Here is a 23,081-nt window from a genome sequence, read left to right on the forward strand (position 1 = left end):
TCTAATGTAAACAAATTTAAATAGTAGCAGCTTATTTGACATAAGTTAAAGTCTAATAGTGATCTCAAATGCTGTAAGTTAGAGACTTTTTCTGGAAGAGGAAATGGATGTTGTGTGTTTTTGAGCCTGAGAATATTTGTCATTAATAAGTACCTAAGATGAAACCAAAGCAGTGATAAAAAGGTTTATATCTAGTCTGGCTGGTGTGGCTCAGTGGTTGAGTGTGAACCTATAAACCAAGAGGTCACAGTTCGATTTCCTGTTAGGGCACATGCCCAGATTGTGGGCTTGATCCCTAGTGTAGGGTGTGCAGGAGGCACCTAATTGATGTTTCTCTCATTGATGTTTCTATCTCTCTACCCCTCTCCCTTCCTCTCTCTAAAATCAATGAAAAATATATTTTTGGCAGAGAATGTATTCCAAAAAATTAATTTGTAAACGTACCAGATATTTCTGCTACTAAGTTATGACCATATACTCACTGAAATCTCTTAAACCAAAGGACAAAAATGCAACCTTTAGCTTTGAAAGGATTTGAAGGCATGCATGGTGGCATGGGCGATGAATTAAAATCTTCTGTCACTTTTTACTCATTCTCCTTCATTTTCTGTGGGTAGACACCGTTTGCTAGCAGAACTGGCCCAGGAGACACACATAATACCAAGAGGTTATTCTTACAGGAGTTGTTCAGATTAACTTGCAAATCAAAGGGAATTGTTACCACTAGCAAAATGAAATTAGAAATTATTTAAGCAAAGTTTTTTGAAGCTCTGTCAGGAAATAGGTAAAGGCCAACATAATTTAAAGGAGAGAATGACAGAATTTAGAGGGAGTAAATCTATCCTATGGAACCATAAAAACAGGATTTAAAAAATAGGATAAAGTTAAAGCTGCCGCTGATTTATTAGTATATTTTATATAAAATACACATTTTTCTTGATATACTCAGTCTTGAAGGAAAAATATATTTGCATATAGTCACACCATTTCAGCTATAATAAAAATCAAATATATAAAAATAATTATAATATAAACATGCTTTTAAGTACATATGATGTGTGTGTGTGTATATACATATGTATATATAAAATGAACTGCCAAGGGCATAAAATTTAATTTTTTTATTGTTTTACTTCTTTCCTTCATTTCATTCTGATTCTTAGATCTGGAGTTAATCTCTGTTTATATTTTACTTTATGTTTCTTACAACACTTTATTTTAAACTGCCTTTGTTCTGTATACCTGAATGTATATTCATTTCCCTATATGAGCCAACTTAAAAAAAAAAAAGAACTGACTATTATATGTCTGAATTAGGATAAATCATCTTTAAATGCCAGATACTACATCTGAACTAATTGATGATATATTTGCATGCATGTCATGGTGGCATATTTTTCTGGTTTCTCCCAAGAATTAAAAATCAATTAGTGTCTTGCTGAAACCGGTTTGGCTCAGTGGATAGAGTGTCGGCCTGCGGACTGAAAGGTCCTAGGTTCGATTCCGGTCAAGGGCATGTACCTGGGTTGCGGGCATATCCCCAGTAGGAGATGTGCAGGAGGCAGCTGATCAATGTTTCTCTCTCATCGATGTTTCTAACTCTCTATCTCTCTCCCTTCCTCTCTGTAAAAAATCAATAAAATATATTTAAAAAAAAATCAATTAGTGTCTTAAAAATTACCCACAAACACACTGCTATACCAGTTCTTACAACCAACATCACTCTTTGTTTTTTAGAATTTCTTATAGAAAAAATAATTATAAGATCTGATTTCTTCACATAATTTATTTTTCTGAAATCGGCTCCCAGACTAGAAAGTTAGTTACCTGTATGAGATGTCAGCCACCAAAACACAGAGGGAACCTGGCATATATCTGTGAAACTGAGCCATACTGAATTGAATCACCCCATGTGTTGTGGAAGCCTTGACGAGAAGCCATGTAGAATAGAAGAATATTGTTTTCTTCACTGGCCTCATGCAATGCAAGACCAAGACATTCCTGTTGTCTTTCCACATCTCTTTTTTTGTGTGTGTGTATTTTGTTTTATTTTATTTATACTCACCTGAGGATATTCCTCCATGGAATTTTTAGAGAGAGTGGAAGGGAGGGAAAGAGGCACACAGAGAGAAATATCGATGTAGGAGAGATGCGCCTTGACCAGGGCTGGAAATAGAGCTTGCAACCGAGGTCCATGCCCTTAACTGGAATTGAACCTGGGCTGAGTCGATGCTCTATCCACTGAGCCAAACCAGCTAGGGCTCCACATCTCTTTTAAATGCAAACATTTAGAGAAATAGGAACTTTCAAAATTATTAGATTATAAAGTCAAAGATGAGTAAAATAAAGACTGTGAAGGGGTCAAAAGGTACAGACTTTTAGATATAAAATATGTCACGGGTTTGTCATGTACAGTTAATAATACTGTGTTTTGCATATCCGATAGTTGATAAGAGCATAACCTTAAAAGTCCTCAACACACACACACACAAAAGTCCTCATCACATGAAAAAACAGTTGTAACTATGTATGGGGGTGGTTGTTAACTTGATAATACTGTGGTGATCATTTTATAATATATATTATATATATTATATAATATAATATAATATAATATAATCTGAAACTAATATTATATATCAATTATACCTCAATTTAAAAAACTGTTCAGTTACCAGCAAGTAAGTGCTAAGTAAGTACTTAGAATATTGTAGTAGATTTAAAAAACTGTCATATTTCAAAGTGGGCCTACTGGGGAGTTTTATAACATCCCAGGGAGTCCTAGGGCCTGACACTATTTTTCCTTTCTCCCCTTCTGTTCCACACACTAGGTAAAAAATCATCAAGAAAGTCCAACGCATTGCAAAATCTCCCATATTTCAGGCTTCCCATACCTAATTGCAAAATGCATATCTTTCCCAGAAACCTATAGTAACAAAGCTAACAGCAAACTCTAAAGTATGTCACTGCATGCAATTTTTCTCTTTTAAAATATTATAAAGAACAATCTGTTCTGTGGAGGCTTATGGAAACTCGGAGTTAGTGAAACCATTCCTTCATTTCTGACATCCCCCTCACCCCCGCCATGAGTCCAAAGTCATGTTTAAGCTCGTTCATTATGAGATCATGGAAAATATTGTCATACTAGGTGTTTTCCATTTTAAATGAAATCATTCTCCCCACACATAATATACATCCTAGGGTTACTTTTTAAATGCTAACTACTTGAATCAGTAACATGGCCATGATTAATTAGGCACATCTCAATTCTTATTTCAAAGTTGTTGGAAAGAATCAGGAAGTTTATTAGTGCCATCTCCAGCACCCGCTTGGTAATAGACATAGCTCTCAAAATACTTACATATTGTATTATGAGCCTCTCCTATAAAATTCTCCTCACTACCTATCAGTAAAATTTAGAATTAGCCTAGAGAGGACAAGGTAGTAAGCCCTTTAACAGATGAAAGAAGACATATGTCCATTTAAATCATGCAGTATAGATGGCAAATATAGACTGGCATAATCTGGAATATAAGCCAATTTATAGTATTTCCCTTTTTCTTTCTCTTTAACAAATAGTATGCCATCTAGAGTATGTTAAATATATGTAAAATAAAAATATTAATTTGTTTCCTGCTGTAATGTTTACAGATTGCGTAGACATAATCACATGTTAACTTCAGAATTTCTTTACTGTGTATTATTTTCTACTGTTTCCAGTGAAGGCAGGGCATTTATTCAAATGGCTCTTCATAACGTTAAGCACCCAGAAACCTAAATTATGCTTAAATCATCTGTGTAGGCAGCAAAGAGAATTGCCCATTGTAGCCTATTGTTTGCTCAGATAAGCCTCCTGAAAATGCAGATATTGTCTTTATCATTGGGCATCAACCTAACACTAAATGTGACGCATTAGGTACAAGAGGACCAATTACTTTTGAAAAAAATAATTGCCTTTCAAAGATACATAAAAGAATGTCCTCTGTGTGTAAGAACTGTAGAATCATAAATTTAAGTAGTGCCATGAAACACTTCATCAGAAAAGCTGATTGTCAATAAAAAATTGTTGAGCAATAAGAACCTTAGCATTTTTATTTGGCTTCTACAACTCACAAGTAGTATATTTTAAGAAACCACAGTTTTGACACTCTTGTAGGCATATTTATTTTCCAGTGATGTTGAGCCAAATGTATTTGTCATATAAACAAGGAAATGGGGGGGGGGGGAGGTGAGGAGTTGGTAATGCTTGTGCACATATTTTCAAATAGGCAATAGTCACTCAAATGATGGGATGAAATGCAAGCCTATTTGATTTGCTATAACAAAAAGAATAATCATTCTTCAAGTATGCTAAAGAGATCACCAGTCTTGGTAAAGGAGTGTTTTTCTATTTTCAGTCATTCCATCTTTCATCTTTAGTGCACATTATATATCACTGGGGCTCAGGTTAAGCCAAGAGTGGATTGTTTTCTTACCTGCCACCTCTTAATTATCTTCCATCAATCTGTTTCTTGTAAACCACAAAATAATTTTTTTGTAGTAACAGGCTCTTCTACAGTTTGAAGTGAGGATCCTGTCACAGGCAACTTGAAACAGTAGCAAGGTTAGCGCTTACATACTGGTCACAGTCAGAGTTGTGCTTCATCAGAAGAGCAGCCCAACACCAGATGCAAACAAATAAAAAAACAAATAAAAAGGACTACCCCATTTAACAACGGACAAATCACCTTTCTTCCATCGCTACCTCCCCACCGCCCCATCTTTGGGAAGAGATGAGTCAGCCAACTTCCTACTTCTCCACTTAGAGAAGACTCCAGCAGGGCCCCCAGGTACAGGGTACAGGGGAATTATCTTTGTAAATAGAGCGTATTTATGATTGGCTGGGAGGACTCTTTCAGAAGCTGTGTATTCATACTTTAACAGTTTTGGATCAGCCTGTGTTAGATTTTCTGTCTTAATGGCATCTCTACTTTTGACCTAAATACTTGTCCATGTGGAACTTGACTCTTGGCTTTCTTTCTTTCTTTCTTTCTTTTTCGGTTTGCTTCGGAAACTTTAATGAGTTTCTCAGGGTGACCATTAATTTGGAAAGGACTGAGAGCCCAAGTCATGGTCTGTTGTTATCTGGGCTTATCTCCTAGAAAAAGCAAAGAGTGTGAAATAAGGGCTCCCACACACAATCCTCTGGCCCAGAGTCCTTCATAAGCATTTAGTTCAAATTTGATTGAAATGTTTAGGATAGTCTACATTTAATTAGGAAAGTCCAAGTAGGGCAGTTGGGGTAATATCTGGTAAAATATTTTAAAAATAGTCACTGGTTTTTACTGATAATGAAATGGCCTAATATAACCACCTGAGGAGGAAACAATGAAGAATGCCTCCCTGGCAAAGACATCAGTAAGGTGATGAAACTGAATATTTTAGGCAGTAATACCCACTAATAGGCATGAGTATAACAACAGACAGGATATTCTGAGTCTGCCCTATGTCTCTAAGCAAATTTTGATTCTAATACAGTATTTTCACAGAGGCACATGCATGGGTTCTAGGGTCAGGTATCTGGGTTTTATTCTAATGTAAGTTACTCCACCTCTATTTTTTTCACTTCTTTTATGTAATGGACATTATCACTTACCAATATGAAATAGTCATGTGAGGATTCATATTGTAATTTACTACATAGCATATCGCTAGGACCTAAGTAAGTGCTCAGTAAATTCTATGTAAGAGTGATTATAACCATGACCACAATGATTACCATGTTTATTATCTGAAGTTAAACTTCGGACACCAAGGATGAGAAGAAAAACAAATAAAAAAAAAAAGGTGTGTCCTACCCTAGCTGCTTTGGCTCAGTGGATAGAGTGTGGGCCTTTGGACCAAAGGGTTCTGGGTTTGATTCCGATTAAGGACATGTACCTTGGTTGCAGGCTCCTTCACTGCCTGGGTCCTGACTGGGGAGTGTGCAGGAGGCAACTAATCGATGTGTTTCTTTCACATCAATATTTCTGTCTTTCCCTCTCTCTTCCACTCTCTCTGAGAATCAATGAAAAAATATCCTTGGGTGAGGATTAAAAAAAAATGGTGTGTCCTTCTTCAGTGTGAGTCATTACAGACAAAGATAATGGAAATTGAAGGACAGTTTTGCAACTAAATTGAAATCTAACCTAATGAAGAATGCTTGGAATCATAACTCCCTGGTATTTATCATTATGAAATATTTATCCTGCCTACTTCAAATCATGTTTTGCTTATTTGTTCGTTTTTTATTTGCCAACAATTTAAAAATTAATATACATTAGATAATTAAAATTATTTGGAGAGATTTGTTATCTAAGATGAAGTAACAGGGATCAATATATCCTCCCATATGAAACAAACAGAAAAACACACACCAAAAAGCTGATCTTTGAGAGACAGGGGAAACAAGTGAAGTGAACCCAACAATTATCACCATTTAATCTCCTGAGAGAGCTTCCAAGCTGGAAGAAATAAATGATCTACATAAATGGAGAGAAAGACCCATGTTCATGGATTGGAAGACAACACAGTAAAGATGTCAGTTCCTTCAAGTTGATGTATATATTTAATACAATTCCTGTAAAAATATCAGCAATATTATTTGTCAGCATAAATATGATTATCCTAAAATTTATATGGAAAATAAAAGAAGCTATAATAACAAAAATAATTTTGAAATAGTAAAGTGAGAGGAATCAGTCTACCTGATTTTGAGACTAACTGTGTAACTATAATAATTAAGAGTGTGTGGTATTGGCAGAGAGATAGACACATAGGTCAGCGGAATAGAGAACCCAGATATAGACCCACACAAATACGCCCAACTGATTTTTTTTTACAAAGGTGCAAGCAATTCAATAGAGGAAAGACAGCCCTTTAATAAATGGTTTCAGAGGAATCTGACATCCATGGAAGGGTGAAGAACGTTGGCCCAAATTGCATATCTTATATAAAAATTAACATAAGAGGGTAGGAACTTAATGTAAACATAAAACTTTAAGGAAAAAATGCAAAACTTATTTGTTTCTTAAGGTAAGTAACAGCTAGCATTTACTTTAAACTGAAATTTGGGGTTCAAACAATAAATTACAGAAGCATGTGGTGGAGGGAGTATGGTTTAACAATAGTATAAGAACAGAAGTTTGAGGGGAGAGGCATTATATTTGCTCCCATGTAAATATGCAGTTATTTCAAATTTTTAAAATTAAATTTTAAAATAACAACATAAAATTATACTCAAATTTCAAAAATTTTTGAAATATTCTCTAACATAGAGAAATACCACTTAGTATATAGTAAGTAATGCTATACTCTGTAAGAATGTTGCATTAAAAATTATATTGACAATAAATTAATACATTTTATCAATTTAATAATATCTAAAAAGTTATGTAAGAATTATTAAAAATATATATAATATTTAAAAAATTAGATTGTTTAGAATAAAAAGTGAACATCTTCTCTCTTTTATTCCCATTGTCCCTAACTCACCTCCTTATAGGTAACTACTTTCAGAAAACAATTTAGTTATATATTTTGGGGGAGTGGCAAGGGGGGATTTTGCCATGGCATTTATGTATGTAGTTATTTTCTCTATGATATTTTTCATTCAACATATTTAAAAGTCTTTCATTTTATATAGAGCTACTATACCATGTGTAAAATTCCATAATGTGGATAGGTACTACAATTTATTTAATCATGACCCTACTCTAAGATATTTGTTGGCTCTTTTCCTGTTTAATAATAAGATAGAACAATTCAGCAGTGCCCAAGAATGTACATTAATTTGAGCATTTTTGTTTGTTTGTTTAGATTCAAGAAATAATTTTTTGGATCCAAGTACATGTGTTTTTTTAACATTGTAGTTTACCATATAGCCCTCCAAAGAGGATTCCCACCTATGCCAGATCAACTGTTCTCTGTCAGGTTTATCTTTGTTCTTTTATAGGCTACATCCTCTCTACTGATGGGATTTAAAGACTCCAGCCACATTAGGCTGCCAAGAAAACAGAAGGAAGTGGCAGGCTGGGGTAGAAGCCATAGTAGCAACTTATTAATATCTGCATGAAAAGTTCCCTTCCCCGTTTGTTTTTTTTTTTTTGCTGTTGTTGTTGGGTTTTTTTTTTTTTTTTGCTGTTCCAGGCATTCCTACTTCTTGCCTTTGCCCTTATAGTCCTCCCAAGAGCTTTGCTACTTTCAACAATGTAAATAAACACGTTTTCATATATACAAAAGCTGAACGTAGACTTACCCTACAAAAAAAGGTTAAAAACCAAAAACTCATTCTTTGAGAAAATAAAAATTATTTGGATAAAAATAGACTTGCCCTCATGTAGGGAGAGAAGAGATAGTATTTAGCAGGCACCTGGATGAAACGGGCTTCAAAGAGAGCTAAGCTTCCCAATAGCCCACAGGGAAAGACTGGGCGAGAGATCAGAGTAAGGTAACAATTTCCCCTCGTCCATTAGCATCACGCGCACATGTTTTCTCTGGAAAGAGAACAAGCGTTATATACTTTCGTCTGGGCTCAAAATCAAAGCAGTGCCACGGGGTCCGAGGGTCTGTGTGGCACTTAGGGCTACAAGGCTCTTTTTCAAGAGATGCCATTGTCATCGCAAGCATCCACTGAGCACAGGCAAGAGGCAGGCAGAGTGACGCCTCCTCCTGCCATCAGTGTTGTTGAAATCTCGGGGGCTGTGATAGCCATTTTATTAACTGCACATCATTTGTTTAACGTGGCTTTTCCTGGAAATACGGAGCTTCCTCTTTCCAGAATAGCAGTTTCCAATTTCAAGGGTCGAACTGGACAAAGCTGTTCTTATTTCTGGGGCATCAGGGCTGTGAAAGGCTTTTCTCTACCCGAAAGCCAAGAGGAGTATGTATGCCCCCTACAAGGGTGAGTGATTTCCGGAGGCCAGTAGAGAAGCAAGACTTAAACCGCTCAGATGAAAGCCAAGTTTTGCTTTCCCTTTACTGAAATAACCTGCCTGCTGGAAAGCAGAGCTGGAATTCGGAAGAAGGCTTTGTTCAAATAGCCCTCCCTTAACGTGCCAAGGTGATGTTCTCTGGGTGGAGTCCAATGATCGCGCACACCCCATCGTGTGCCTCGGAGGAGTAGAGGCTGCCTCCCTGGCTCCGCTGAGCTCTCTGTTCCTCTCCCCGATCCACTTTGCTTTCGATTCTTGAAATGACACCGGAGCTCTTTATGTTTGGAGATCACATTCGCTGTTTAGCCAAATCACTAACGTGGGGAACACAGTGCTCCGAAGCGAGCATTTCATTTACAAAAATGCACGTTATCGAGTGCACTGCTTGGTGATAGCGTGTCTTCAGGCCCTGGCTGTTCCAGTGTTTGGGGAAATAATAAAGGCTCTTAATTTTCTCTCTTAGATCATAAGTGCTGTGTTATTAGTGCCGTCTCAGCATTAAACCAGGTTGCAAGCTGCTTATTCTTCAAAATGAAGCTTTATATTTTTAGTTTAATTGCTTTTTCAGAAGCATTATTAACTTCCAGAAGGGAAGAAACAAACGAAGGCAGCTGAAGCTGTGGTTCAGTATATTTGAAACTAAAAGCCTCATTTCGGAAATAAATGTAACAATACAGTACCGATAACCAAGAATAATATTGGGGAATAGCCAAAGTAGGATAATTGTAGGAAGAAAGGTCCCTTGAATACTAGGTGTGAGCACCACCTGTATTTTTTCTGTTAGGTGCTCCTAATGTGCTCAATAAAGAATTATCCTGTTAATGCCCAAATCCCCTGACCTTTTCAAAATTAGATTTCCCCCAAACTTTACATCTCCTTCACTTGTCAAATTCTAGATTCAACCATCTTGATACCTCTCAAATGTATCACCTTCTCCTCTTCACAGACCTCCAGCCTTTGTCAGAACTGAGGCATTTCCCACCACTCTCAGCCCCACCCCTGAAACTGGTCTCCCTGTCTTCCCACCCCATACCAGCTGCAGGATAATCTGAACTCCAGCAGTTCTGAACCATTCCACCAGAAGGTTTCTGTGGCTGTATAAATTCTCATTAATAAGGTGAAAACAAAAAATGCCAGCGGCCTGAATTTCATGGGTGAAAGTCATCTCTTTGCCTTTCCTGCTTCTAATGGAAGTTTTAACTACTCTCCAATGTGTTTTCTTTGCTTCATCTAGCCCAGCGGATCTCAACCTGTGGGTCGCGACCCCTTTGGCGGTCCAACGACCCTTTCATAGGGGTCGCCTAAGAGCATCCTGCATATCAGATATTTACATTATGATTCATAACAGTAGCAACATTACAGTCATGAAGTAGCAATGAAAATAATTTTATGATTGGGTCACAACATGAGGAACTGTATTTAAAGGGCCAGAAGGTTGAGAACCACTGATCTAGCCTAATCGAGTCTCTGTATGCCTCAGACCTATTAAGTGCCACCGTAGAACAAGATTGGAAGATTGTGATAGGAGGTCATGGGATGGATAGGCTTAAAAAAGTTGGCACAGCCCTGGCTGGGTAGCTCAGCTGATTGCAGCATAGTCCCATGCAGGTTCTATCCCCAGTCTGGGTGTCTATGGCAGGGGATGGGGTTGCCAATCAGTGTTTCTCTCTCTCTCTCTCTCTCTCTCTCTCTCTCTCTCTCTCTCTCTCTCTCTCTCTCTCCCCCCCCTCCCCCCAATCCCTTCCTCCCTCCCTCCCCCTCCCCTCTTGATAGAACACCATCCTTCAAGAAGAACAGCCAGCCGCTTGGTGGAAAGTTGATGACATTGGACATTTTCCATCCTAGGAAGGGCAGTGACATTCTCCCATGTATGCCTCTCTTTCCGGCCCTCAGTGCTGACATGGGATAATGGATAACGTTGCTTTGGACCAAGGAACCTAATTTAAGGCAAAAGAGAAGCATGGACTTTCCCTGCCCGAGTCATTAATGGACATTTGCTAGTATAGGTAAGACTCATGTGGATACCTAAGACTTTTTAAAGTAAATACATATTCTTAATTAAATAGATACTCTAAAGCAAAAGGAGTCCCCTTAGATAGCATATGTTACAGTTCACCTATTTTTGAATATTATATAGAAGCTTTATAGTGACTGCTTTCTGGAATGTCATACTATTTCCCAAACTACTGGTCTGATGCCAACTGGTGTGATTTGCTACCATTTGGTTCACATGCCTAAGGAAAATGTCAAATTCTCTCTAAATTATGCAGGTTTAATATGTAATTGCCTCCTTTACCCTAGCATCAGATATTAAAATGAGTTAAGTTTCCTCATTTGGTAAATAAAAATTCTAACTTCTGGTTTTGCACCAGAATACTTTGAAATGATATTTACTTTAGAAGTTGGTTTAACAGCATGCTTTCCTCAATTATGATTATGGAGTTACACTAATTCTTCCACCTTTTCCCCTCCTTCCCATTCTGGTGAGTTTCTGGCAGGCTGGTGTGTATGTGGGGGGCGGGGGGGCATGGTATGTATGAAAATGATTATTGGGTTAGACAGTGTGAATTATGGTGAGATTTTAGAGTTGTCACTATTACCCTGAACAATAACCATCATCAACCACTTCCCCATTTTCTAATCCACTTGAATTATCAGAAAATTGAAGTCTATAAAGTCAATAGCATCATGTATAAGGAATGAGGATAGAGAATTCAGTTCACGTGTTGTTTATCACAGAGAAATAATTTTGTCCCTAAGTAATAGACAGAGAACACAGATCTGGACAGGAGAGGAAAAAACCATGACTTCCCACTTAAAACATAATGAAATGGGCTAGTGGTCAACAGGCTGGAGCTTCTGCTTATAGCTGTGCCATTTCCTAGCCACGCAGCGCTGGACATTGCACTGAAACTTTAATACAGTCATCTCTTGATATCTTTGAGGGATTGGTCCCAGGACCTCCCATGGAGACCAAAATTGTGGGCACTCAGATCCCTTAGTTGACCCCCATATCCACAGATGAGGAGCATATGGACATAAGGGCCGACTGTACTTCCATTGCTTATACTTGAGTACATTAAAAACATTTAGTTCATCAAATAGTTATTAGGCATCTACTCTGTGGCAAAATATACCAGTAATCTAGGCATAATATTCTTGGTATAGTGTTCGAGTAGCACGGTAGTAAGAAGTCAAGTCTGGCCGAAACCGGTTTGGCTCAGTGGATAGAGTGTCGGCCTGCAGACTGAAAGGTCCCAGGTTCGATTCCGGTCAAGGGCATGTACTTGGGTTGCGGGCACATCCCCAGTGGGAGATGTGCAGGAGGCAGCTGATCGATGTTTCTCTCTCATTGATGTTTCTAACTCTCTATCCCTCTCCCTTCCTCTCTGTAAAAAATCAATAAAATATATTAATAATAAAAAAAGTCAAGTCTGCCTGATGGGAGCTATACATTTTAATTGAGGAGACATTCTGATATGTTTTTATTATTGTCTGCCCGGAAAGCCCTTTCTGATGAGATACTTGTCCCTCAATCCAGACTTTCTCCGCGCATTGAGTACCATGGACCTGAAAGAATACCAGGGAGGCGAGTTTTGCTGTATTTAGAGCAAGCACTGTTATTTTAACCATGCCTTCTGTATTTTCATTTGCTGATTCCAGTAATCTTACTGGGAGGCCTATGTGCAGTGAAACAGGGAACTATGGAAGGGTTTTTAGCATCCTGTTTTGAAAGGATCACTCGGCGTGTCCTGTTGGAAGTAGCCTGTGGAGGGTTAAGAACAGAAGCAGAGAAGCAGATTAAGAAACGTGGAATGATGGCAACTACGACCAAGGTCTTAGCATATATTTCGCAAGGGGCAGTGACAAAATGTGATGATGGTTTTGGCTGTGTGGTTATATTACATTATATTTTATTTTCAATTATTTTGTTTGAACAGTTGTGTGACAGCGTTGCCCTCATCTACGCCCTGTTCACGCTGCAGTTTTTTATATGCCATGCTTACCTTGTGCTCCTTGGCTGGAAGACTTTGTCCTTTTTTCCTCTCAATTTCCTCCTCAGAATTTTATAATGTGATTCGAGGTGTGCTCCTGCATAGGTTGCAGAAGTCGGGAGAAGTTGGATGGCAATTACAGGATGATTTGTGGGCTGGAAAGGGTGAATGGTTAATTCCATGTTCTCTCTATGTATGTACATTTATCTATACACACACATGTATATATGCATGTACAAATACATGTACATTATATATAATTAATTCATTAATTAATTTCTTTCAAACAGGATTTTCATATCTTTTGAAGGATGGTTGATTTCATCTAAACATAAACATAATAATCTCATCTAAATATTTTGCTTCAAATACGTTAACCCAGAAAAATAGAGTAACTAATATGTTTGTTTAAAATTCTTTTAATTGCTATATAGCTTTTTTTGTATGTCATAGCTGTAGTCATTTAAAAGACTCTTCAAAATAATTACATAAAAATTACAGTAAGCTTACACTCCAGAAATACATATTTATCTAGATAAAGTATGTATGGAAGATTATATAATGCCTGTCGTTGAGGTATCGTTCTATGTTTAAGTTAACAGAAAAAAAGTAGCATGGGTATTTGATACTTAACTACATACCTGTTGAATACAATTACTAGTATTGCAGGCAGCATTTGAAAGGTTGAATTTAGATGAAAGACAGTACTAAGCTATTGACATCTCAGGAGAAAAGGAGAAAGAAGTTGCTGAGGAAGAGGGGGTATCTAAGGGCTGATGGAGTTGGGTTCTGAGCTCAGTAAATCTCTGCAGGTCTCCCATCGATGAAGCTGAGTATTGTTTATCATTAAAGGGCACGATTAAAGCCATGAGAATGCCCATCCTGCTCCTGGGGGGTGGCTCAAAGCTGCCACCGGGGGGTGGAAACATTTCTCATTGCAAGAGCTCATCCACCCGCCAGTGGCTGACAGAGGCCTGTGGGGAAGAAGTCATGCTCTGTCTCCTTCAAGGCCTACAGGAAGGGGAGAGGAAAGCAGAGGGAGAAGGAAATGAATAGCAGAGCTGGGATGGTCAAGGGCCAGAATTAGTAGGCCATGGTTTCCAGGGAACAGTCTCTTTGTGCTGGCTGGCCAAAAACACCCTAACCATTACCCAGGATTTAATTTTATATATGGTGCCTTTTCTATGCCTAAAACTATTATTACAAATTTCACATTGTGCTTTTTTGAAGGTACCATTTGTATTTATTTGAAATATAAATCGAATTTCTTTTCTAAGGTAAACCCCAAGAGAACGAATATTGGGTTTATTTATTTATTTCAGTGTGTTTTGTTTTGTTTTATGGACTTTTATGTGTACATCTACCTTTTACTGAAAACCATACATACCAGATAATATTTCAGGTAGGTACATGCACGATTTAGTTAATCGTCACAAAAGTTTGAATGCAGAAGTCAGAGCTACCTTTCTTCCGTCTTACTCATGAAGAAGCCGATTCCCAGAGAAGTGTAAAAAAAAAAACCACCACACAAAACTTTCATCAAGATAATGCAACCAGTAAATGGCAGAGCTGAGATTAAACTCAGGGCTGCCTGACTCTAAGACCTAAGCAAATTCTAAAAGGCTGCACTCCCTCACGTGTACTCTGTATAGGATGATCACATCATGTGTCTTTCTAACCAAGATATTTTTGTCTAGGACTAATACTAAACAGGACAGCAGGACAAGCAGTGAGAACTAAGACTCTTCTGCACAAATTGGGCATAACTCTAGTATGTTACGGCATGCATTATTGGGTGAAATCCCATAATATCCATACCTGTAGGGTTCTTCTTGAGAATCTGAACTATTACCTAATCTGCATTTGTAAAATATAGTCTTGCATCCAGTTTGCAGGAATTATTCATCACAAATGGTTGATTTCCTGCCTTTACTCAGATTTGTGTAAGTGACTCAATTATAATCAAGAAACAGCAGAGCATGCAATGTCACTGTGCAATCATCAGTATGGATCTCCAGCTCTGATGGGGTGTTTATCTGATATTAAATGAAAACTGAGAAGAGGACAGGGAGTAAGTGAAGGATTTGCGCTTCACCCTGTCTGAAAAGCTAATAGCGCATTTTCTTCACGTCACGGGTTCAGTTCCCCAAATTTGCTATCCGCATATCTGGGTGGTGAAGAGCTGGGTGTTTCAGCATGGGAGCAATAAATAAGCACTGGTAGTGAATAATGAAATTATAAATACTTTCATGCGTATAAGAAATAGGCTCATCAGTAGCAAAAGCTGATCATTGGTAAATGGGTCTTTCTTTATTCTTCTTTTAGTGGTATCTTATCTAAGAGCTCAGAAAGTTATGGCTACCTAGCATCAAGTCCTAGGTTTCTGCCTTCCTGTGTGGACTTGGGACTATCACTCTCCCTTTCTGGACTTCTATAAAATAAGGCATTCAATCCCGGCCAGCGTGGCTCAGTGGTTCCTGGTCAGGGCACATGGCCAGGTTGTGGGCTGGATCCCCAGTGCAGGAGGCAGCCGATCAATGATTGTCTCTCATCATTGACGTTTCTCTCTCTCTCCCCCTCTCCCTTCCTCTCTGAAATCAATAACAATATTAAAAACAATAAAATAATAAGGCATTCATTCAATAAGAAAATGGAATACAATGTAGGAAATAGCTTGTCTAGACTGCTCACCCAGGCTCACCTATTCAGGTACCAAGAAAGCAAAGGTTCTCCAGAGCCCATGGTCTCTTCCCTATGGAGGTTCACACCAATTAAAACAGGCACGGCAGGGTGCGCCCAACTATGGGATTCATTAACTATTGTGATTGGCACCCAGCCAGCAACGGTACCCAAGGAGTTGGCAAATATATAGGCTTGGGTTTCCAAATGATACAGTCTCCTCCAAATGTCCTTTGGAGAGAAGGAAGCGCCTCTTGCCAAATGCAGCCTGCCTCGAGGACTGCCAATATCCATGCCAAACAGACTTGTACACACAATGCTTAGCAGTAACAGTGCCGTATCAATACGGGAGACGGTCTGTAAGCAACTCTGACCCTCACAGGCCTCCTTCAGCTCCAACTTTCATTATCCCTGAGGTCCATTCGTGTCCGTTGGCATTAAAATCAACGTTTTTCTCAGCTCTTAGGTATTTTCAGCTTTTTGACATAACTCCTGTTTTTCTTAGATTACTTCCTCTCCTGCCCATTCCCATTCTTTGTAAAACAACCTAGGACCTGCTTTCGATACGATTTTATTTCCTATTGGTGGGGTGCTTCCCTGAAAGTAGGAGATAGTCTTATGACCCTTCATAAGAGGATTAACAACTCAGAGGGAGTAACCTCTGAACCTGGAGGAGCCCAATGCTGGATGGCAGGACTAGAATTGGATGAAAATGCTGCGAGTCAGGAGATTCCAAAAGGTTTTTGTTTGTTTATTTCCTCCCATTCCATCACATCTCTGGGTGCTGAGTGTAAACCACACAAGGCCAGTGATGTCCTGGTCCTTCTTAGCTATAACCTTATGCCTAGAAAAGACTGTAGCATACATAAGTGCTCAGTAAATATTTGTCAAAACCGTAAGAATTTTACTGTCCTTCAAAGAGGAATGCAAATACTCAAATTGCAAATGAGAGCACAGTGAAGCAAAACGTTAGGAAGATGACACAACCACGAGAATAAGTTTCTCTTTAATAGTTGCCTCCAAGTTGAATGCATTTATGTTTCTGGACACATATTGTACATTTTTGCATATCATTCATAAAACATACACAACTGTGAAAAGATTGCAATCTCTATGAAACTTTTCATAAGAATGCCATCCTATAATGGAACTTGGTTTCTTTTGTGATTTTTGTATTTGGGAGAAAATAATTAGAAGCCTCATTCATTTCATGAAAGCATGTTTTGTAAATATGTTTAAAAGCGGTTGGAAGATAATGACAGAGACTAGAGAAAGACCGTTTGCCAGGGAATTTAAAAGGACTCAGGGCATTTGGCTCTGCCATTATCGCAGAGAAGAAATTAGTTTTCACCTGATGAAAGTATCTGACTGGGGTTTTGAAAAAAAAAAAGCACTTGCCAATGATAAACAGAAGGAAGAATTTTTTAAAAATTAAAATTGGTTCCCTCTGGGGAATACATATATCTAGATGGTAAATTGGGAAAGGACAAAAAAATTTTCACATTTTATAATATGTTCATTATATTTTTTATTTTTAGTATTTTTATTCATGTGTGTATATTGCATTGATTAAATGTTTGTAGTATTTAATAGATTACAGAGTAAATTATTTCTATAATTTGTAATTGGTTCTTTAAGTATAATTGAGTATATGTAAGACTGGATAGTATAAAGCATAGGTCTTTTTTTAAAAATATATATATATTTTATTGATTTTTTACAGAGAGGAAGGGAGAGGGATAGAGAGTTAGAAACATCGATGAGAGAGAAACATAGATCAGCTGCCTCCTGCACACTCCCTACTGGGGATGTGCCTGCAACCAAGGTACATGCCCTTGACCGGAATCGAACCTGGGACCCTTGAGACTGCAGGCTGACGCTCTATCCACTGAGCCAAACCGGTTAGGGTGAGCATAGGTCTTAAGGCCAAATCATTTTTTATTTGTGACCAGCAAAAATCTAACTCTAAAACCTGACAGAGCCATTCTGGATTTTTTAGTCTCACATGTGACCTTATACTATGATCTGAACCTTCAGTTCAATAGTAAATCTTATCCTTTGTTATGACATTGTCTTTTATCCAGCCCAGTTGGTTATAGCCATATCCACACATTAGCCTACACTTAGAAAGATGGTCCTAGCTAGAACTTCAAGCACTAGATAAATTTTAGTAGTCACCTGAGAGGTTTCATTTGTAGCACTTTATGAAAAGATGACTCAGCCCGTCACCAGTTTTTGCAAGGAATCACTAAGGTTGGTGCTTAAATAGCTTCCCATGCTCCAGCCCATCCAGCGGGTCTCTACTTCTTTGCAGTGATCTTTCTAGACCTACAGAATGAACTCTGTAGTAGGCAGTTATGACTCCCAAGGAGGCTCTGCTCTGGGAATATAATTAGATGTCATGGTTGCAAATATGCTATCTTACAAGGCAAAGACTTTGCATATGCAATTAAGGTTACTAATCAGTTGATTCCATAATAGGGATATTATTCTAATTTACATGGGTGGCACAATGTAATCATGTGATCTCACAAAAGCAGAGATCTTACTCTGGCTTTATTTTTTTAACTCTCACTAGAGGATATTTTTTCCCATTATTTTTTCAGAGAGTGGAAGGAAGGACAGAGAGAGAGAGAGGAACATCAATTGTGAGAGACACATTGACTTGATGCCTCCCACATGCACCCCAACTGAGGTTAGGGAGCGAACCCGCAACCCAGGTACATGCCATTGATTGGGAATCAAACCCATGACCCGTTGGTACTCGAACCAAATGCTCTACCCACTGAGTTCACTGTCCAGGCCTATTCTGGCTTTTTACAAAAAAGGAAGGCAGAATGGAAAGCCAGAGAGATTTAAAGCATTTGATGCTCTGCTGCTTATGTTTTTGTTTGTTTATTTTGTTAATTCTCACTCAAGGATATTTTTCCATTGCTTTTTAGGGAGAGTAGAAGAAAGAGGGAAAGACAGAGAAAACTGATGTGACAGAAACACATTGATTGGTTGCCTCCTGCATGATACATGACCAGGGCCCGGGCCAGGGAGGAGCCTGCAACCAAGATACATGCCCTTGTCCAGAATTGAACCTGGGACCCTTTGGTCCGCAGGCGGATGCTCTATGCACCGAGCCAAACTGGCTAGGGCTCTGCTGCTCGCTTTGAAGATGGAGGGAGCCAGGGATCTCAGCCCAACAATCACAGGGAATTGAATTCTGCCAACAACCCGAATGAGCTTGAAAGGCATCCTTCCCTAAGAGGGATAAGTAGTTAGATGGCGGACACCTTCATATTGACCCTGTGAGACCCCAAGCAGAGAAACCAGCTCAGCCCTGCTGTGAGATTATAAAGCTGTGCTGTTTAAACTGCTAAATTTGTGACATTATGTTATGAGAGCAACAGGAAACAAACAGATTCTATCATGTCTGTTTAATTTACAAAGAAATTGAGGCTCAGAAAAGTTAAATATGATACACACAAGTTTAGCCTATAAGGCTAGTCTAGTACCATAGATCACATCCAGGTCTGCTGATGCCCACACTGTGTTCCAGAATTCACAGAAGTAGTTCTCAAACCTTAGCATGGATCGGATCACCTAGAAAGGTTTAATATGCAAATTTCTGGCTCCCATATCAGGAGTTCCTGATTCTGTAAGTCTCAAGTGTGGTCAAAGGATATGCATTTTTTAAAAGATTTTAAAATGGATTTTTAGAGAGAGAGGAAGGGAGAGGGAGAGAAAGAAACATGGATGTGAGAGCTAGACATAGGTTGGCTGCCTCTTGCACGCCCCCTGCCAGGGATCGAGCCTATCACCCGGACCTGTGACCTGACCCAGAATTGAATGGTCAACTTCTCTGTGCATGGGACGATGCCCAACCAGCTGAACCACACCAGCCAGGGCAACAATAGGCACTTTCAATATGTTCCCAAGTGATACTGCTGCTACTTTTCTGAGGATCCCACTTACAGATTTACAAGGTGATGCTGTTCCTCGTAATTTTATTCTTAATAATCTTCGGACGGGGCTTGTTGCCTGTGGCTTGGAGTTGCCATCATGCTTCTTTGGGGGAACATGAGCATTACACGAGCATTGTGCCCACTTGCTCATCTGTGCCTGAGAAATGGAAGCAGAGGCCACACAGCATCTTCCTTAACCACTTTTGAGAGAAAATTCAATGAGAATCATTCTGTTCTGCCTTGTGACAACTATGTTAACCACATACCCACCTCTATCAGATTTTGCTCAAACTCAGCGAGCAGTTTCTGTTGGTCTCGTCTGGTATTTTTAAACCTTTAGCCCATATTGACTTCCCATTGTCAAGAACTTAAGAATTAAAAAGTCAATGGACACACAACAGAAAATCTATGTTCCAGAAATTGCCCAAGAAAAGCAGTTCAAACAGGGTTGCCATGTTCTATAGAATAGTGGGAAGAAAGAAATGCTTTCACGTAGGAAAAATGGAGTTGGATCCATACCTTAAGGAGAACAGAACCAATGTTGCCATTTCTTTCCTAAGGAATGGAAAACAGCCAAAACCGGTTTGGCTCAGTGGATAGAGCGTCGGCCTGCAGACTGAAAGGTCCCAGGTTCGATTCTGGTCAAGGGCATGTACCTGGGTTGCGGGCACATCCCCAGTAGGAGATGTGCAGGAGGCAGCTGATCGATGTTTCTCTCTCATCGATGTTTCTAACTATCTCTCTCCCTTCCTCTCTGTCAAAAATCAATAAAATATATTTTAAAAAAATCAATTAAAAAAAAGGAATGGAAAACAAATGATTATTTATGTCTCATCGAACAGGCCCCTCTTGTCTTGTTCTATATTTTTTCACATGAGATAAATTTTTAACAAATTTATTGATTAGAGCTTATTTACCATAAAGTTCACTAATTGTAAGTGCATAACAATGGTTTTTAGAATGTCTACTGAGACAGTCAACTTGTTCTATGGGCTTATAATCTGATTGGAGAGCCACACTAGTAGCATCACATGCTGTTAGACTATGATATAAACTGAAATGAGGGCGGGGAAGAGAACAGGCCGAAATAAATGAAAGCAAATATCAAAAAAAAAAGTACCTAGACTGAGAGGTGAGGAAAAGACTGATGGGCAGTGAGACAAGTTGACTTAGATGTGAGTGTCAAGTAGGACTTGACTTCCAGACAGAGAGAACTGCATGTGCAAGGATCCTCTACATCCAAGAAGTGGAGAGAAAACCATTGCCATTGCCGCCCAAATCTGAAGAGGGAGGTAGCTGCCAGGTTACAGCAGCGCCTCATGGACCCTTCTATTTAAGAAAATTTCATTTTACACTAAGACCTATAAAGAAATGACTGTTTAGCAGACAAGGATGATGAGGAATGTTTGGCAGATTTGTTTTACATTTTATGGAGTTCCCTGTGGCTTCTGGAGAAAGAATAGATTGTGGTGGGGAAGCAAGAGTGAATGCAGGTAACTTCTCTGTACGCATTTGCAGTGGTCCAGGAGAGAGACGCTGATGGCTTCGGTAGACCCGTTCCCAACTTGCATGGTATCTGAAGGCTGTCTCCAAGTCACTCTCATGGGAGATGTTCTGGGGATACTCTTCATAGAAAGAGACCGACTTTGTCCAAGTCTTATCTTGTCCTAATTTTGCCTCCTGGATCTGCCATAGTAACACCAAATGCTGTATATTAGTAAAGCGCAGCTGTTGGAATCAAAGAAAACTAAATTCCAGTTACCTCTCCACCTCTTACTAGTTTTGTGATGTGGGCCAGTTACTTAACTTCCCTGCATCTCACAATTCTTGGGGATAACAAGATCTAGGTCATCACTTTATTGTGATACTAAATGGAGATAAAGTAAAATTGTGTATAGCATAACGCTTTTAAAATGATAAACATAGCTAGCAAATCAGGTATTCTACATGACTCCAATTTTGCCTGTATTCTTCCTGATCTTTTGGTATCAGAGTGCTGCTTAGAAAAAGCCTTAAAGATGAATTAATATTTATTAATGCCCCCCATCAGTATGCAGTTTCAAGCAGAGAAACAGTGAATTTAAAACTTTTCTTGTCATCCTCACCAATAGGCTCCTAATAGGGATTTTAGGAAGAGGCACCGTGGAAGAAAATCTGACTGAGGAATATCCATCAAAACAGTTAGATCTGAGGATTCAGTGCACGTCTCTAATTATAAATAAATGCCACCCATTGAACAAAGAAGTCTAGAGTTTGCCCACCTTAATTATGGGTTTGCGGGGAGGCTAGATTTGACCATGCTAGTCTCATTTTCATCGCTATGCGCTGGCATTCTCCTGTAACCTCGCAGTAGGTAAGGTTTCTTCCTCAGCCATGTACTTTGTGGCAGGTTAGCAACAATTGCAGCGTCATGCTCCATTTTCTCTGCCTACTGAGGCAATTTGCTACCCATGCACTTTCTTATTGCCTCTGCTTTGTGGGTCCGACCTGTAAGGTGTTTCGTGATGGGGACTGCACATTGAATGCCAACACTTCGGTTGCTCTCTGGGCTGAATACTGTCTGTGCCACATGAGTGGAGGAATTTAATATATAGGTCACCCTCCTACATCAAGTACTTGGTCAAGATGATGGTCTGAGTCACTTGAAAAAATGCGTCTCGCTGTACATCCCAGATTTTGTCTTTTGCCATCACAATGCTCAAGGTTCTCTGTAATCTGGCCTCTCTACCACTGCCTTGATATTTATGATTGGGAGATCTTGAACTTCATATTATGCCCTAAATAAATTGTGCCATTGTATACTTCTGTCTCTCTGACAGAGGCCATTCTCTGCCTGTAACACTCAGCCCTCTCCCTCTTCTCTCCACTTGCCTAACCCACTGCTTAGCTTCCAAGGTCCCATTGGGGTGTCACCTCCATCAGGTGGCCTTCCGAACACTTTTTTTCCCGCACTCTCGGCTGCGGTGATGTTCTCTTCATATTCCCATAATTCCCTAGACATCCCTGTATCGTAGAATCACCACATTGCCTTGAAGCTGTCCATTTACAAATATATTTCTCCATCCAGACATTAAATTCTTGAGTCGATTTCTAATCCAGACCCACATCTACAGCACCTCTGTGCTTGGAGCACAGTCAGGTTATTAAATGCTTATTGAGATGATGGATGTGTTTGAAGAAAGGGAAAATAACCACATGTCGCTAAACATTTATTGAATGTTCACCTTGTTGCAGGCACTACGTTAGTGCTAAGAACTTAAAATTCTTAGCATAATTGTAAGCCTTGATTCTAGGTATTTAAAATGTAAAGGAAAAGAGAGGTGTAAAAAATTGCCATCATAATTCTAGGATGAAGGTAAGCTCAGGCTACCAGCTAGGCCCAGAGAAAGGTGTGTAACTAAAGTTATTGTTGGATGAGGGAAGACACCCTGGGGAGAAAGATGTAAGTTTTGAATTGTTAGTTATGATTATTAACTGTATTTAAATAGCAATCAACTCTTACT

The sequence above is a fragment of the Myotis nattereri genome (genome assembly GCF_964212035.1).
Source record: "Myotis nattereri genome assembly, chromosome: 15".
Lineage (NCBI taxonomy): Eukaryota > Metazoa > Chordata > Mammalia > Chiroptera > Vespertilionidae > Myotis > Myotis nattereri.